Here is an 18,316-nt window from a genome sequence, read left to right as displayed (position 1 = left end):
GTAGATAGCACAGCTGCACTGAATTGCAAGACAGCTGGAATTTTTCAATGTAACCAGATTTTAGATGAGTTTTCTTTTCATTTCTCTATAATAAGATCTTTGTAAACCACAGTCCTAAACAAAATCTTCTTGGTGATGATGAAAATAGGGAAGAGCAGTGCTGCCTGTGCTGTGTGTGTAACAGTCAAAATATGAGGCCAGATCCGTAGCAGCTATAAACCTGTGTCAGCAGAGCTATGCAACTGGCAGTGGCTGCAAAGCTGCCTCCTTGTAGGCACTGAGATATAAGGATTGTGGTATATGAAGGGTAGTGGTCAGGATGCCCTGAGTGCCCTTAGCTGAAAGGATAAGAATGAAAGAAATTTCAGGCAGAGCCTCTAAAAAGACTTACAGCTGAACCAGAATTTGCTGTGGAAAATCCTGGGCAGCACATACCACAGCAGCTACTCCAGCCTTGGAAGAAATCCAAGATGCCTCTGCCTCACGTCCAGACTCTCAGTCTGACCTCTCAGAGTGATAAATAGTGAGTTCACATTTCACCCTGATCCTTCCTGAACCTGCCCCCTTGCAGAGGGCTTGGTGTAGGAGGGGTCAGGGCCCTCGCGGGCATGCAAAGGTGTGATAAAAGGAGAGAAGTTCTTGTGCACTCTCTCCCTCGCTCCCTTCCTCATTACATTCACACGGGTCAGCGTAGTCTGACTCTTCAGCAGACAGAAGAGCAAGAGGCATTTCCAAGCCATAGTTCCTGTTCTGCCACCTGCCTGCCTCGTGGTCCTTAGCAAGGTACCGAATCTCTCTGTCAGTTTACTGATCTATAAAACGCAGTATAAATGCAACCTTACAGAAGAAGAGTACAAGTCCTCTTCCTGTTAGATATCTCATTGAGAAGCCAGTGTATTCAGATATTTTCGATACCTTAATACGCAGAACTTGGCAAAAATAAAACCCCATGAGTATCCATTGGAGGAGGCTTTTTAATGCACCTTAGCAGGATGGGAAGAACTGCTGGCTGTCTGCAGCTGGAAAAGTAGTCTCTTGACATTTTGTGCTATATCCTAACATCTTCCATTGAGCTGGAAATCAGTGCTGTATTCATTTTTCTGATACGGTTACTTTAACTTCTTAAACTCGATCAGAACCTATGCTTTCTCTTGTGGCAACGGGGGGATGAGTTAGTTAATGCTGGGATCGGGTGCCAAATCATGAGTTCCAACTTACTCCTATCAGTGGTCATCCATCACCAAACTTGGGGGAGTAAGGCAGAAATATAAGCACACTGACAATTTGCCAGAGTGATTTAAGACCTGTTAATTAAGGGTTCCTGTTGTAGTTGTTCTTTTGACATGTCTTCTAATTTGCTCCCATCTTGAAGACACTCACTACTTTAAGACTTAAACAATCTTCATCTGGGAACGGAACTCAGCTGCAGGAAAGGGGGGCCTTGTCCAAGAGTAAGGTTGCACAGGGGCAGATGAGCCTACTTACTTTTGGGTCATCAGCAAACAAATGTGCTTGTAGTAATGCTACACGCACTGGGGAAGAGAAGCCAAAGAGCAATATGCATTATTGATCACAATGTGCAGGTGAATGAAGATGGACAAGGGTAGGTCAGAGCTTTAATAACTCCATGTAGCCAGCACTTGCACAGTTCCAGGGCTGAATTATCCTGTCTGGATACCCTGGATCACAAAGAATAGTGATCCACAGATCCACCCACTTCTCCCAATCCTTCACCATGCTTTGTGGACGTGGCACCAGAAAGAGACTGTGCATACAAAGCTATCAAGACTTCCTTGCTGTCGTAGGCACTGATGCCAGCAGCAGTATCCAAGGCTGGCTGTGTTGTGGGAACTGGTCTCTCCTTCACCAGCCATAAAGCAAGAGCTGTGACTGAGCTGAAGTACTGGGACAAGAGACGTACAGTTGTCTCTCATGAACACAGCGATAGATCAGCTGCCAGCTCTCGCTTACCCTTCCCACACACACAGAAAAGCAGAACCTGCTGGTAACACACTGTCCCATTACCATTTCTGGCTGCTGTCTCTACTCATGTCCTAAACATCCTTTCTGTACGCTCCTGTGAAGTCATTCACCATAGCAGCAAGAAAGTCAAGAAAGAAAAAAGCTGCAGGAAAAGCTGAACACAACCAAGATGGAGCAAGTGCTATTTAAGCAGAGTGCGCTGTACTACAGCAAAGTCACGTATCTTCTCTCAACATAGTGCTAGATTGGCTGAATAACTGAGTCTGTGAATCCTCTCGCTGTTATTTAATTGCCTCTGAATAGATTGCAGCTTTCTGAGATTCATTTGCTCTTCAAAATGAATCACTGAAATATTTTCATGGTCACAAATGTTCACAGCAAAACTGTTCAGAGAAGTATTTGATAGTCAGAAATCCATGCAGTATTTTTTTTTTTCATTCTGACTAGATCCACTGATCATATTACAAAAGATTTTGTCTTCTGTTGCAAGGTATTTCCCTTTCTTACCACAGAAATTACATTAGTCTGTGCTGTTCTTAAGACTTTTATATTAAGACTGATATCATTAGCAACATCCTTGAAGGGCTTCAAAGAAAACCAAATGTGGATGCATGGTTAGAGTACAATAGTATTTTGAACAGGTACGTTTGCATCTTGAACTAAAATTTCAGCATACTTGCATGTAATGGATGTGTACACATCTGTCTGCATGACTGGCACCTTTTAGACATGAAGTACATGAAGAGTGGCTTTTCTGTTTTCCAGAGTTACTCACCTTTTCTCCCGCTGTATGTTTTTTCTTTCATGATTAGGTGAACAAGACAATGGGACTCAAGTTTGTGAGTGAGAATACATATGAGGTAGCAACTGCTTTACCATGAATACCCTCCTGCATTTGCTCAGAAATGTGGAGAGCTGTTTTTTCAAGTGTTCCCACTATTAGCTATGTTCAATACAGAAGATGCAGAAAGCAAATAAAAAAGGAATGGGAATGCTTTCATGGAAATTGTTATGCTATGCCTGCTCAGCTCTTATCAGCACTCAGGGTTTGAAAATTGCTGCTAAATTTTGAGTAAGATTTGACACGGCATCATTGCTGCCAAATGAACTTGGAGCAGGGCATCCTACCATGCAACGGTATCAATCAAAGTACTAGATTCAGAGCCTGCATTTGCTCTTTCCAAATAACACGACATATGCAACTATGTAGAAAAAGAATGCACTATTTGCATGTAAGGTAAAGGGGAATATATAGAGAAAGACCACAGCACAGCCATGCCTAACGTGGCCCAGTACCCTGTCACTGAGTGTCGATGACTTATGAGTCATCTTATAAGACAAATAAGAGTGACCTGTGCGTTGGTGAAGGTTTTTCTTCCCGAGCCAGCCGGCACTAACCTAGAAAATGTGAGGACATGCATGCTACTGTTGGTAAGATCCAGTCTTTCTTTTTGATTCATTTTTAAGTGAGGGAAATGGGACTCAAATGCCCTTGAAAATCTTCAAGAATTGCTCTTAGAACATTGTCTTTCTTGGGTTTGATTTTTCTTTAGCTCATTCTTTCTTTCATTCTGAATCTATCCATATAATTCTGTCTGTTGGTCCAGAAGGCTCAATGTGACAGTAAAGACAGATGAAGTTTCTTTCAAAATTTCTGCTTTAATTTATGCCATTTTTTCCTAGGGAAGTATCACAAACAAGAAAGCTATATTCTGAGCTTATTTGAAAGGGTGATAAAACTAATAGGGAATTTGTGTTTATTTTTAAAGCAACCCCCTGAATATCACATTTTGTCAAATCTGAGTGAAGCATTGCAAGTGTCAAGTTTACGTCTGTACCCAGTCATGATGTCTGAGCAGGCTTCAAGGTCTCAGTCTGCCCAAGACTGACACATACACTTAACTTTATACACTCAAATCTTTCGTTGACTTTAACGCAGGCTTCTTTGCAGGATCAAGGCCGGTATTTGTGCAGACACATTAGCTGTGTCTCATGCATCTCTGTTATGCACAGGCAATTCTGCTTCTGTTGTAGTATTTTTTTTTTTAATTGGCTACTAGGGAAGCAAAGGAAGACTATTCATAAAGATTATGGTGTATAATGGGAGAAGGAGGTGAGGGAACAGCAAAATAAGAGGAAGGATAGATACATTTCATGTTGAGGCAGAGACTGAATCCATTTGCCTTATAGTCAGTGACAGGACGATTCCACAGATGCTCTTTCCTCTGAACAAAGTTGACTTGCTTCTGACCATATGCTAACAAATTCCTTACAAATATCACTTCCCTTCCTTTACCTGTCTCCTGGCTTCTGATAGTCACATGTTCTGTCCCATAAAAATACACAGAAACAAACAAATGAAAAACAAATCCCAGTGCTAAAGTTATTTCCGTACAATAGATTTTCCCAGGATCTACCAGCGACAGCTCCGGAGCAGAAGTTTACAGCCAGTTTGAGGGGCTATCAGCATGCCAGGCCTAAAGAGGGACCAAATGAGCCACGGTGTGAGGGAGAAGATGTCAGCCTAGACACAGCACACAATATGACTGGGATAAAGAAACAATGCAAAAACCAGCAGTGGCTAACAGATGAGGTATTAGGCCTAGCGGGGAGAAGACAAGGGCTTAAATCAAAAAGACATCCTGATGAGACTGGATGTAAGCTGAGCACACAAGCCTCCGACAAGGGATATGAGAGGTGGTTAGACGAAACACTGCAGGAATTCATCCATAGTGAGCAGCGCAGGAGTTGCAGCAACAGGACAGGAGAGGTGGATGCAAAGGGACATTTCAGCACTGTCAAGGAAATTGGCCAAACACTCCCTCCTGGAGACAGTGTCATCAGGGCAGCATATGGCAAAAGTGAAAAAAAGGAAGGAAACTATTGGAAAGAAGAGACAAGAATATTTTAAGAATTTAGAAGATAGTCCCAGAGCAAGGCAATCACAACACACACATACTCAAAAATCTAGCTATTAGAGGTGGGGGTATTTTGCTCCTTTTCTGCAAACTTTGTAACAAAGATATTCCTGTAGCAAAACAGAGATGAAGCAAGGAATAAGCTCAGTTGTTAATGTTTAATTCTGATTTGTGTAGAAGTACCCCTCTGAGCCCAGCGACATCCACAGCCCAGTGCACCACTTCATCCTTGGCCTGGGCTGCAGTTCGTCGGGTGGGTGCACAGAAGTCCTGCAGTCATGGGTCTGTGTGGGAGCTGAGCCCAGGGAAAAATCTGGCTTGTCTTTTGGCACATGGGGACAGCCTGCTCCTGCACCTTGAAGATTTCCTTCTTGAAGAACATCCAGTCTTTCAAGAGCAAGTAAATTGTTTATGAAATTACTTTCTAAATCCAAGGCTTAGGAACTATCCTCCTAACTCATTGGAAGCTTTTGCTAAGGTACAGAAGGTGCCTGTGGAAAATCTGGGATTTCAAGCCTAATCTTTAGAGCTGGTGTAGGCCATAAGCTCATCTCCCACATACATGTTTTTGTAATTTCTTCTGATGGGGTAATGTGAAAAGATTTTTATCTTTAAAATATTTAAAATGTTTAAAATATTTATCCTGTTAACATGATGCAAAATAGTCAATAATTTACATATATTTACATCTAATGTTCATTTGTAGGCAGACAAATATAAATTTATCAGTGTGTGTGCATATGGCTGTAACATATGATTAATACACTGTCAGCATAATCTAACGGCTCAGAACCATCCGTTGTGCAAATAGTCCTTTCTAGCCATGTTTCCTACTGCTATTTAACCTTTCTCCTTCCCTTCCTCCCTCTCTTTCACAGTCTGTCTAACCCACACTTCAGCACCATGCTTCAGTAGCCTGCCTTAAAATAGCGGGAAAGGTCTGTGCAGTGGCGACTCTTCTTATGCATATTTCACAATGCCTAAAAAATTAGGGGATGTGTTCTCTGAGGCTTTTGGATACGAGAGGAATAGAAGTAACAAAAATGTTCCTTTCTCTGAGAAATCTTCATATGGAACTGATAAAAAGGAGTCCTCCAGAGGAACGCTCCTGATTCACTGTCCAGCTATTAAATATCTTAACATACCATTTCCTGGCGCATCAAGAGTCCTTTTTGGTCTAGGACTATGTCACATCTTCCTCATATCAACCAGCACGAGCACGGGCACTTGGCCTCCTCACACAGCATCTGCAATGGGCAAAGCATATCGCACCATCGGATGTCGATCAAGTGGTGAGACCACATGGGAGTTCCTCACAGAGGAGCAGCTGCTATCCCAAATAACTTTCCAGATCTCTCAGGTGGAAAGGAGCTGACCTGCCAAAGTCTAGCCCCAACTTTCAACCACAGGGGCTCTCTTTTCAATAATCTTTCCCAAGAACAGAAGATTAGGTTTGTTCATACAGCAGAGATGTCTAGCATATACATGAGTAATGTCTGTATCACTGCAATGCTGACTCACGTTTCATGATACATTTTGCATGCTTTATGGATGCATCCGAAAATTTTTATTTGATGCAAGTGATTCTTCGTCCTCAAAATAGTCCTGTTGACTTCATGGGACTCTCCAGACTTCCCATGAAAGTTAAGTTCATAGTCTCACTCATGTTTCTCCTTTATGGTCCAAAGCACCAAGCTGACCTTCAAGGAGGTTCTGTACTGTTTTGAGCAAAGCAGCTGCTTTTCTCTGGTTTTCTCTCATGATCCTTGCTTCTCTCCCAGCAGCTCTCTGAAGACGAGTCAACACTTACGGTATGCACTAAACCCTTCCAGGCTGCCTTGGTCAGGGACAGACACCTGTCTCATTTCACACATTCTGCTTCCTGAACCCCCTGCTTGGATTTACACCCTGGGAAATTGCTAAATTTATGGAGGCTCAATTTCCCTCCCTTTTTGGAGCCCTATTCCTGTGCATTGCCCAGGGCATGAGAACTGAAATACCACTGTGTTTCTGCCAGCCACTGTTTTGTTGACGACCTTGTAACAAACCCACACCACACGAATGCCCAGACCAGGCTTCACGCCATTCTTGTCAATAAGCTACTTGCATATCACCGTGCTGAAAGCCATGTACCTATATGGATTTGACCACTTTGTCTAAAGAATTAAAATATTAAACTGAGAATTTGTAATAAGCTTTCTGAGGGATGCGAGCTTTCCATCTTCTCATTTAACTTCCTATCTCCATTTCTTGTCACTCTAATTGTGGCTTTCTCTTTTCAGTCTGTAGGTAACTTTGTTCCAGTGACATGTCAAATGATTGGACTTCTCTGAAAAAATTCTGACCTGTCATTATAAAAAAAAAGAAAACTAATTGTTTCAAGTTTTCCAAAGAAAAGTATTTGATGAAATTATTTTTGTTTTCTGTGAAACACACTGTTCACAAAACTTTCCTTTATTTGAAAAATCAGGTTTTCCTTCAAAAAATTTTTCATCAGAGTTTTTCTCCCAGCCTTTTATTCAGGATGCCGTCCTGCTAGCAGTTACTGAGGTGCAACATCTGTTGACTTCAGTCAGAGCTGCACCCCAGTAATTGAAAGCAGAATTTGGTCTGTTCTTTGTAAGGTGTGTTGAATGGACAAAATCTTGCAGTGACTGAAGTGTTAGCCTTAGCAGTGAAGTGATCCTCTAATTTAATTCTTCACTCTATTCACTTCTCAGATACAAAATGTTTAATAAACTACAGCTTAATGGTAAGGGTGGGTTATCCATCAGCGTATTTCTCAGCCAAAATTGTTAAGTAAACTACTCTGAATAGTACGTTTACGTTACCATTTACATTACTGGGTAAAAACTAAATTGGAATTTTTATGTATTATGTTACTTACATAATAGACTATATAAGTAGGTTTATTTTCTTGGCTTCCTTAATTTTCATGTTGAGTATTTCTTGATTTTACATATTAGTGGTAAATTATGAATGCTGTTTTTTTCTTCTATATACTTCATGAATCCATGCAAATGGATTTTGCATCTGCTGTGTAGTCTCCTGTGTTACGAAATAGAATTTCCCCAAACCTATAATTCGGGGGGGGCTCTAGTATAGCTTCATCTCAGTCCCAGACATACTTGACATTTTATCATTCCTGGACCCAAACCTGCCTTTCATATGTCGGTACCGCACATAACAAACTACACTTTTACATTGCAGCATTGTTTCTTCCCCACCAGAGTGGGTTAAGTGTATAGATTTAACATATGATGCATTTTTAAAACATGAGTATATGCATATACTGTTTAATTGTACGTTTAAATTTAAATTACCCTTTTATTTGTGTGCTAATGACTTTATCCTTTCTTGTGGTTCTTTCAGTCCTAAACACTTCGGTGCTTGTTTCAGTAATTTCTGATGAAAAGGGTTTCAACTCCTCCTCTGACTCTTGCTGATACGAAACTTCATGTGTAAAATGTTCATCTATACTTAAAAGGTAAGCTTTATGAAATGTATTTCCTCTAAGAAAAGTGTAACTCAGAAACAGAACTGAGAAGTTGCGTGCACTGTATTTGCAGCCAGCACCTGATACACCAAATGTCTGCCTGCAAGTGAAAACAAAGCCACTGAAATACTTTTTGCAGAATAATTCATTGAAGTTTGGATAGTGTGGAAGAATACATTTCTATACCCATTTTTGTGAAATTAAATACTTTTGGTTCCTGTTTTTGAAAATTTTGGCATGAATAGAGAAGTTCTTAAAGAATTGCAAAGCTACGGGATGTTTAAATAACTTCTGTTTAAGTGAAACTATTTTATTTTGAAGTGACAAGGATCTTATGCCTGTTAGAGACATTAAAATAAAAGCAAAGTTGTGGTCTCACTACGTGCCAAAAATATTTATGTACAATCTTTAAGCGCACAAGTAGACCCAAATTAGTAGTGTTATTCAGGGGAATTAAGTTTTATAGGCATCTGAAACATGAAGCCTTTGTGTTTTGTACTTAGATTTTTGCCAACAGCAGTTTTGTGCCAGTCCAATGAGAGACCTTACTATTAATGACATTTTAAAAGAAGCAAACAAAATATCTATTATCTAATTCATTACAGATTTTAATCACCAGCTGTAATAGCATAGATTTTCACAGGTGTTTTTAAGTCTTGAACTGTTTTAAATCAGTTTTAATGATTTAAAAATTGAATTTCATTCTCATGATCTTTGTTTAAAATTCTTCCTTCTAGACGGCAAGTTATTTCTATAAGCAGTTGATTTCCCAGATCTCTGTAATACAATTCCACTGGATGCCAATGTGTTACCCCAGCTATTATTTGGTCTTTTAAAATTTTGCATTCATAGGCAAATACACAAGTTTAATATGCAGAATTCATGTTGTGGTGTTAAATACTGGTAGAAAAAAATGTAGGTGGTACAATAGTGTGGAACAATTCACTGAACCGTTTCAAGTTGATTAAATTGTGTTGATCAATCATTCTAAATAACAGAGGAGGAACAAAACTGAATATTGCAAGGAATGAGGATGGGGCATGATTTTTCAACAAGAAAAGCCTTTCTGGCTTAACATGAAAATATAATGTGTTAACAGAGTCTTAAAATCAATATACCATGAATTAGCAGTCAGCAGAGAACCGCCAGATGACAAGGGGAATATGATTCATTTCTTAGAATGACTAAGATCTCAGGCACCTTGGTGAGCAGAATATTTGGAGACTGTGAATAGAGTTAAAAGAAATTCCTTTAATTTGATCTGGAAGTGTGTTTATGACAGACGTAAAGCACTTGAATTCTACTGAGGATTTCCTCTTGTGCTCTAGTCTTCCTGACTCTGCTCTTTACAGCTGTTCTTTAAGTACTAACTACTGAGCCAGACAAGCTAGTCCTCTTACACCTTAATGCATGAAAATGAAGTTTCCAGCTCCAGTCGAGTAATTAGATAACCAGCACTGACGACATAATGGTAATGAAGTGAAGAGGAAAGGATCCCTAAATAATCAGATCCTTTTTCAGGCATTTAAAAGAAAATGCATTTTGATGTTTTTCAAAAGACACTCAGCTGCCTTATTCTACCTCTTTCCTTCCTTTCATTTCAGCTTAAAAATTACAGTTTGTTCATCAGAAGAACAACATCCATAGGTGTTCTCTATGCAAACGAATATGGATTGCCCTAATATAGGAAGTGACAGCCCCTGGCATTTGTCTGAATATTAATGCTGAATTGCATGGAGAAATCATTATGGCTGATGTTTTTGGTTATTAAGTTTAAAATGTCAGAAGCCTGAGTTTAAGTTTTCATGACAGCAACAAATGTTTTTGTAATTTTTTTAATGCTTAAGTTTCAATTTAAATTCAAATTTCCGCTTTTTTTTTTTTTCTTTCTTTCTTATTTTTGGGGCTTTCATTCTGTCCAGGAACTTTTATTTTGGTGGGTTGGGAAAAATCTGAAACCCACTTTGAACTGGGTGCCTCTCTTGCTCACATGATCATATAGGACACCCTTTTCAGAGGAGCTCATGGCCTGGTTTTTGAGTCCTCCCAGCCTGGGACAGATTTTCAGAGCTGCATCCTGCAGTTCCCACTGTTGTGTTTACAGGCAGACGTTCAACAAAGCCCACAAGCTGTTGAGTTCTTTCGAAAACCTGGCCGCATATTTCTGTGTCAGCTTGAAAGATAAAAACTGGGCTCCAGTGCTGTGTGGTTCAGCTCTTCTGCTGTTTCTGACCTTAGAGGAGATGCCTGCAAATTCTGGCAGTGCATCCATCCGGGCTACAAGCTGCCAGAGGGGTCTGGAAGTCTGGACAGTCTCGTCTGGCGTGGAAGTGGGTCTTGGAGAGCACTAAAAGACTTTGGCATGTGACTGGCCCCCATCAATGAAAGGTGTGCTCTTGTGTCCCATGAAGTTATGGCCACACAGCCAGGCCAAATGTGGGCTCAAACACACTCTGTTAAACTCTAGATTTTAAGTGCCTCACTCTTAATTTTCTAAGGCTTGTGTTATTTCCCTTCTTTAGCGAAGTGCCACCTGTTAGTGACCTCCTGGTTCTGCAGGTGCAGTGGTGGCCCTTGCTGTAGTATACCTCACTGACACTGCAATGAAAAAGCAGGTCTGAAGGTCACGTTTGAAGAGAGGGAGGAACTTGAGTTCAGAAGGAAAAACTCCTGATGGAGCAGAGGAGAATGAATGGCTCCTTGTGCAAAGTCTGGAGAGATGCCCACGCTTGGTGGAAGAAGGCAGTACAAGGTGAAGCAGTGTGCTGGGAACGAGGAGGGAAATTCTGTGTGTCCATCAGAGATTAATAACTCAGTAGCTTCGGTAAGAAGCCTGATGGGTACAACCACAATGGCAGAAACCTCTCCAGCACACGCACTGTGCTCTTCAGCATATTAGTCTCATTCCTCAGCCTTCCCACGCAGAGCCTCCTGCCTTGTGAACTGGACCTGAGCTGCTGTGCTTTTGGTGGGAGGTCCAGCACTACTGCTGAGGAGCCGCAGACCCTCCCACATCAACACTTCTTTAACCCCACTGCTTTTGCTGCGAGTGGTAGCAGGTCTCCAAACCATAAATCCTCAAAGGCAGGGCCTATGGGTGGCTGCACACATGCAAAATGTCAGCCATGCTTTCAGGATAACATATTCAGAAGCACCTAAGTGACTTAGAAGCTTAAGTCCCCGGCAATTTCGACTTCTGTGCAGTCTCTTAATTGCTTTGACTTTCAGAAAGACTAGGGCTATTCAGATGTTTATTCACTTCTAAAAACATTCCCGGTGGTGTTTGAGAAGTAACAGTATATTCCCTCTTCAGGGGACTCCAGTGAGTTAACAGCCCAGTTGTCTTGAGTAATGGGGAGGAGAGCTGAAGGGCTGTCCCCTGCTCACAGCACTTATTTTGGTAGAAAATGTGCAGGTTTTTTTCAGGACTTCTGAAGTTCCTTGTTAGGTGCCTGTTGCCCATTTTAATTCTGTTTCTCTCCTCCCCTTTCTAACACTTCAGATTTCTAATTTGGTTGCAGGGGGGGGGCCGGGGCAGGGGAATGGCTGTTTCTTTCCCGCTTATTGTGGCAGAGAATGGGGGATGGAGGACGGCTTTCTTGGACTCTTATATTCAAAATACCTATAAATAATTAGTTACAGGGGTCTAGCTTCCCTCTCCTTTTAAGGCCTAATTTAAGTTCTTTATCAAAATGATTTAAAATGCCTTTCTCAGTAGGAAACTATATTTCAGAGCTTTATTTATTAGACTTCTCAAAAAGTGTGTTTTTAATGCACATCCTGACTTTCTGCCAAAACTGTCCACTGTAACATTTGGATTGGCGCAACCCTTTGTATAGGGAGTTATATTTATTAGATTTTTACAGATTGATACAGAGCAATTAATCTAAATAAATCGTACACAGAATTGGCACATAAATCTCCCAGTCTTCACTACTCACCATACTATATTACTATCCTGACAACCTTCCCTCAAATACAGAACTTTCCTCTTGGTGTACTTTTTTCCTCTTAAAGTGTCAATAATTTTCCTGGGCTGCGTAGCTTGGTTTTTGTTGTGAGCTGTAGGAGTTTGGGCTGTGGATTTTGTTTTATTATGTAGGGTAGGAAAACCTTATTGCATTTTGAAGTAAACAGCCTCGAACTCTGCAAAGTGTGCAAGGGTCATAAAGTAGTAAAGCAAAGGCAGATTTCATGGTAGATGGTTGAATACCTGGATATTTTGGCATTATGAGCCCATTACGGCACTGAGAGGAGATTACTTCCTTCTGGTTTAAAAAGTACAACATTTCTTGTGCTGGATGGCTAGTTTGAGGAGTACAGTTTGCTTCGGCAGTTTCAGGACTCCCAGCCTAGTGGGGGGGGGGTGTGGGTGTGTGTAGACCAGACCCATCCATTCCGGGACACCCTCTATCCTCCTCTCAAAGGGTTTCCTGCTTTCTGAGCAGAAGTTGCATACGAGACAGTCTGGGCCCAATTACTTTAAGCAAATGCAAAACGATGAGCCAGGTCGCGCACAGGTATGATTCAGTGTAACCCTCCGGCAATTTACACCAGCGAGAGCTCTGCCTGGCTGTATTTTGAATACCTCTCATTACAAATCCCAGGGATGTGACAGCCTTCTCTAAAGTTCAGACTTTCCCAGTGACGGTTTAAGAGCTGTGGCTCTCCAAAGGGATTTTGTAGTAGTGGGGACCATCACTCCAGAAGGCTCTGGTGTTTCTGACGAGAGGGCTCTGACATCCAGGCAGTACTCTCGAAAGTTCAGAGTTTGGAAAGTGAGAGCTCTGTAAGAAATCATTACAATAAAAGGTAGAACAGATTCTAGCGAGTGTTCAATCACTCAGCATGGTGCCACTTAGAGGCAGAAGACCTTAAAACAACCAGCAAGATGTCTGCAGAAGAAACCTCTGCCGCCAGCTCCCAGCACTCTGTATGCTGTCATTTGACGCCTTTCATCTTGGGTAAGTTGGCGGATGGGTTGCAGTACAGGCTGGGTCAGCGAGCGGAGCCCGGGCACTGCCGCCGGGGCTCAGTGCAGGTGTCGCGTGGGGAAGGGCTTGCTTGTGCGCTGCGCCGAATGCGGGCAGGCCTCGGGGACGCTGCAGTAACGGCTGGCGTTGAGCTGTTCCGGTGGGTTTGGCTGTGAGGTGGGTGCGGGTGGCCGGGGCAGGCAGGCCTGTCCACCTCTTCCAGTCCCCTTTGGGGGATCAGGTGCTAGAAGCCAGGATCTGCGGGCATGGCTTCCACCTGTGTCGCTCGGGGAGGCACCGGTCGCAGCCATGGGGGTACCAGGGTCCCACCTCCTGCAGGACATCAGGGGAGATGAGTGGGCAGGGAGGGAATGGCCAGCAGGACATCTCTTTGTATGTCCCCTGCTGTCTGGTGAAGCTCGGAACGCCTCCGAGGTAAACATGTTCTGCCGGTAGTTGAACGATTTGAATTAGCAATGCCTGCAGCCCTGTGTTTAGAGGATGGGTTCAGAGGTCTTACAGGGCGACATCTCCCACCCAAACACTTTCTCTGATATGTGAAATGGGGTTGATCCTTTCTTTTAACTATGGGAGGATCCTTTTATTCAGTAGAAGAAAATAAAAGATATCCAATTAAATGCCAAGATAATTTTCCTGATTGAAAAAACAATCTCTTATATTAGGATGCTTAATTTAGATTAGGGAAACTGAGGCACAAAGGCACAGTGACCTGCAGGAGGCCATCAGTGACACTGCTGTCAGTATTCACCTCTGGTGTCCAGCTGTCGCCATCTCTCAGATCTGTCACGGGGAGCACGTTTGGGGAAGAAAACAAACAAGGAAACCCTCCTCTTGCAAAGAACCCTTCTTAGAATGCTCTCCTAGCACAAACACTCCTATGGGACAAGGGGATACTCCAGCCCTGCTCACTGTCAGGGTGACTGATGTCGTATCGGCAGTTCGTGGTTTTATAGGGAACTGTCAGGCCTTCCTCTGGGCAGCTCTGTTTGTAAAAGGGTGATGGGATTAATTTGAAAGTTCAGCTCTAAGTGCACTTGAACAAGGAGAATTTAACTCTATTTATTGCTCTTTGTGTTAAGTAGTTTTATTCATAAAGGGAATAAATACATGCGGCTAAAGAGCAGTATGTACCACTGGTAATTTTAATGAATGATGACTCTGACATTTTTCCTATTAAACATTCAAATATATATATAAACATTCAAGTATATATTCTACCTTAAAAAATATTTCATAAAATGGCAGAGTTCTTTTACAATACATGTAAACTTGCCTCAGGAGCAAAAAATTGTTTGGATGGTAAACAAAAATTCTGGGTTTGTTTTGATTTTTTTTTTTTTTTACTTCAAATATATGTGAATGTCATAAAATATTTCCCTGTACTTTCAAGAATAATTGAAGCATATGTACCCAAAGTGTTATACTTTTCATAATGGTTTCAGACTAAATTATCCATTATATGGGACTAACACATAAAAGCCTTCTTCTACATCAAGTGATAGATCAAAGGGAGGAACGATGGCTTGTCCACATGCATAAACCACACCTCTCAAATTCTGAGAACAAGGATAGGCAGTCTGCATTTAACTACATCTCCATGACATGAAACGGTATTCCTGTGTCTCCTACTGTGGGAGAGTCAGGTCGTCCTGGCTACAAAGATTCCTTTTACATTTCTCCCCTCTTTTTTTTTGTTCCAGTCATACAGATGACATTTCAGTGACTAGTCCCGGGTGAGTCTAATTTGAAAACTAAACTTCACTCAGTTCCTCCACAGAGCAGTGGGGGAATCTGTTGGGGGAAGCAAGATCCTCAGTCATTCCATGGTAAATCCATGAACCCAAACCCTCGTCCTGCAGCCTGGGGGATGGATGCTGTGTAAACATGTTCCTGCACAAAGCCCGAGCAGCTTCAGCGGCGTACCACGAGGACTGCCATCTGCTGTCCCAGGGGTGCCCGTCGCTCTGTTAGTGACTGAAGCACAGGGCTGCGCATCAGACCATACTCTCTACTGGCCATTTGTTGAACTCAGATGAATTGAAACTTTCTGTGTTTCATTTTTCTATCTGGAAAATTAATCTTGGTAATATTTGCACCCTTGTAGGGATTCTTTAAATTGCTGTGTCTACCTAACCCCATTCCTTCGGGGGGATGCTGTGAGGAAGACGTGCTGAGCATTATTGCTGGTAAACACTAATGGATCCCTCTAAGATAGGGATCTAACAGTCTCAGGTTTCGGAGTGTTTTGTTGTGAGTTTTTCTGCTTCTTTATTAGTAATAAGAAATGCAAACTTACTGGTTTAGTGGTGTAATTAAAGATGTTTGTGTTTGAAATGTGACTGCAGTAGATTGAAGATGTGTAGTTTCCTTAAAGTGCATGCCTAGATCTAGTCTCCCAGCCAGTAGATTGGATGTTCGCCCAAATTATTCCATTAGCATCTGGTTTCTGAGCATAGATGTACTACCATGATCAGAGAATAAAGGTTTCTTAAAATAACCTAGCCTCACTGAAAATGTAAACATACCTTTTATTATTTTCATGGCTGCTAAAATGTGAGGTGCGCTGGGGAAGTGCTGAGTTGAGGCACCAGAAGAGGAGGCTGTGATCATGGAAAGGCTGAAACTTCTCCTCTGATCATTTCTGACAGCTCAGAGTGGTTCTTCCACAATTGGAACCACTTGTGCTGCTTATTAATATAATGAAACTTATCCTCCAGCAAAAACAGAACCAAAGGTTGACACAAGAGTGGAGGGAGAGGCTGAAACCTGATCTGGTTAGGGATCTCTTAAAGATGATGGAAGACTAATAAAATCCAGTCTGCTTCCTACCTCCATTACAACTCCCACTCCCAGTCTGTCTTCATGAGCTAAAGTGAAATAATGGCTCTTTCCCGAGCCAAGCCAAACCCCGGTTCTGCCTGAGTACTAATGTAGCTGAGCAGCATCTAACGGTCTTTGGCACCAGAGTCTGTCTTGGTACCTTCTTTAATCTGTGAAATTCTTTATTTTGATTCCAGTGGGTGCTGGATGAGGCCTTTAAAATGGCTCTTATTTCTTCAGGAGTATGGGGGGTTTTGGTGTGGGGTTTTTTTTTTAACATTGTGTTTGGGTGTTAAGAAATGTTTCCACGGTGCTTCAGAAAAGCTCAGTGTTTGGTACATCTTCAGCATGGAGACAGACATAAGTTAAGAACAGAAAAACATTCATTTTCCATTGGCAATGGAATAAATAGTCAAAACTCTGCATTTAATAGGATTGCTCAACACCAGGAGGGCGATCATGAGATGTGGAGTAGAAAAAAATACCCTAATGATTGAATAAAAAAGCAAAACACTAAGGTCTTCAGACTTTTCAAGAAGTAGGTAGGAAAACAGCTAAACAGAACTGTAAGGGTAAGCAGGGCAAAATGTCAGATTTGATTTAACTCATTATATTTAAGTGAAAAATAAGGGATGAAAGTTTAGTTTAAGAAAAATTAAGGAAATACCCAAGAATGAGTTTACAAAGTGCAATATTTTCTCTCAAAGCCATAGGGTTAGCAGGTTGGTATCCAGCATCTGTGACTGATTAGGGACATTCGAGATGGCAGGTGGCTTTAGGAAATGGAAACCTTACAGGGCTTTACAAATACTTTCTGTAGTTAGGCAAAGTTACTTGATTTATTCTCACTGGTTCTCATGCTATAGCCTGGTTTAAAATCTATTAACTTGTCTTAATCCATGTTAATATTTTCATATAGACACAGTGTTGTGAAAATTTTCCAATCGGATACTTTAGAGTTGCCCCGGAGAATAATGGAGTTACTGGGTTTACACTACCAAGGGCTGTGTTAAGGTGAAGAACATAAATCATGGCATTTAAAAATGCCAGACAAATCTTTTAGACAGTAATGAGATCAAGAACCAGATCTGATCATATTTGCTTCTGACAATTTGAGAGACCTGTAATTCTGCGTACTTCCACTATGTGTGGTCATGTAGAAGTCGCATGTCTGTATTAAGAAGCCAAACCCCAAAAACCTACACGGCAGGCTTAAAGGTGGAGCTGGGCTGGTACTGCACCTTGCAGTGTCACACAGTGGGAGAGCGAGCCGGGAAAGGCAAACTGGCATCTGTCCTTTGCTCTGGTCAGCAGGCCACGAGCTGCTCTGAGGCTGTGCAAGATGCAGGACCCCAGAAGAGCTTGGGTACTCCTCTTCTGGTTTGGATGGGACCCAGAGCTTACCCCTGGGAAGAAATATTTTGAAGGGAGACACAAGACAGGAAGGTAAACCCCATGGGAAATGGCTGGAGCTGCTCTGCAAATCAAGCCAATATACGACCGGCTCCTTAAAAAATGGTAACGATAAGTAAAATAGAACTTGCAGCTATAAGCAGTGATATTATAAGGAGATTCAGGGCAGGTGGAGTTAAAAATCTCAATTAGCCCTCCCAAATAGCATTCCTGGGGAATAGCTCAAGGAGCAAATACTGCAGAAGCCCCCAGCACAGATTTGTTATTACTAGAGAAGAAAAATCAGCATTTGGCCAGACCTTTCCATTATCTGGTATTGTAAAACCAGTCCTGCAGTGCTGTCTGAGATGTTCTAACCTCGGCACTTGTCCAGCTCCGTTTCCAGCTATGGATTGTGTGTGTGTTCTTCTGCAGATTTATTTTAAATCACCCTTCCTGAAGCTGTTCGGCATTCTGATTTATAGGATTTTACTAAGCTTCACATAGCCTTTTCTTTTCTTTACTAAGTATATTTTACTACTTTGTATTTTTTTCCCAAAGAAATAGATTTTATTGGACAGGGGTTCACACATAGCTGCGTAATGTTTGTCTTATGGATTTTGTATTAAACCACTTTAACACTTTTGTAGACCTGAGGAACTTGGCAAATACTGTGAGTAAAATGCCCTGAGCTTCATCTTGCATGCTTTGAA

This window comes from Falco rusticolus, chromosome 7 (genome assembly GCF_015220075.1).
Source record: "Falco rusticolus isolate bFalRus1 chromosome 7, bFalRus1.pri, whole genome shotgun sequence".
Classification (NCBI taxonomy): Eukaryota; Metazoa; Chordata; class Aves; order Falconiformes; family Falconidae; genus Falco; species Falco rusticolus.
The sequence above is the reverse complement of the archived record's forward strand: the minus strand, read 5'-3'. Positions refer to the sequence as shown.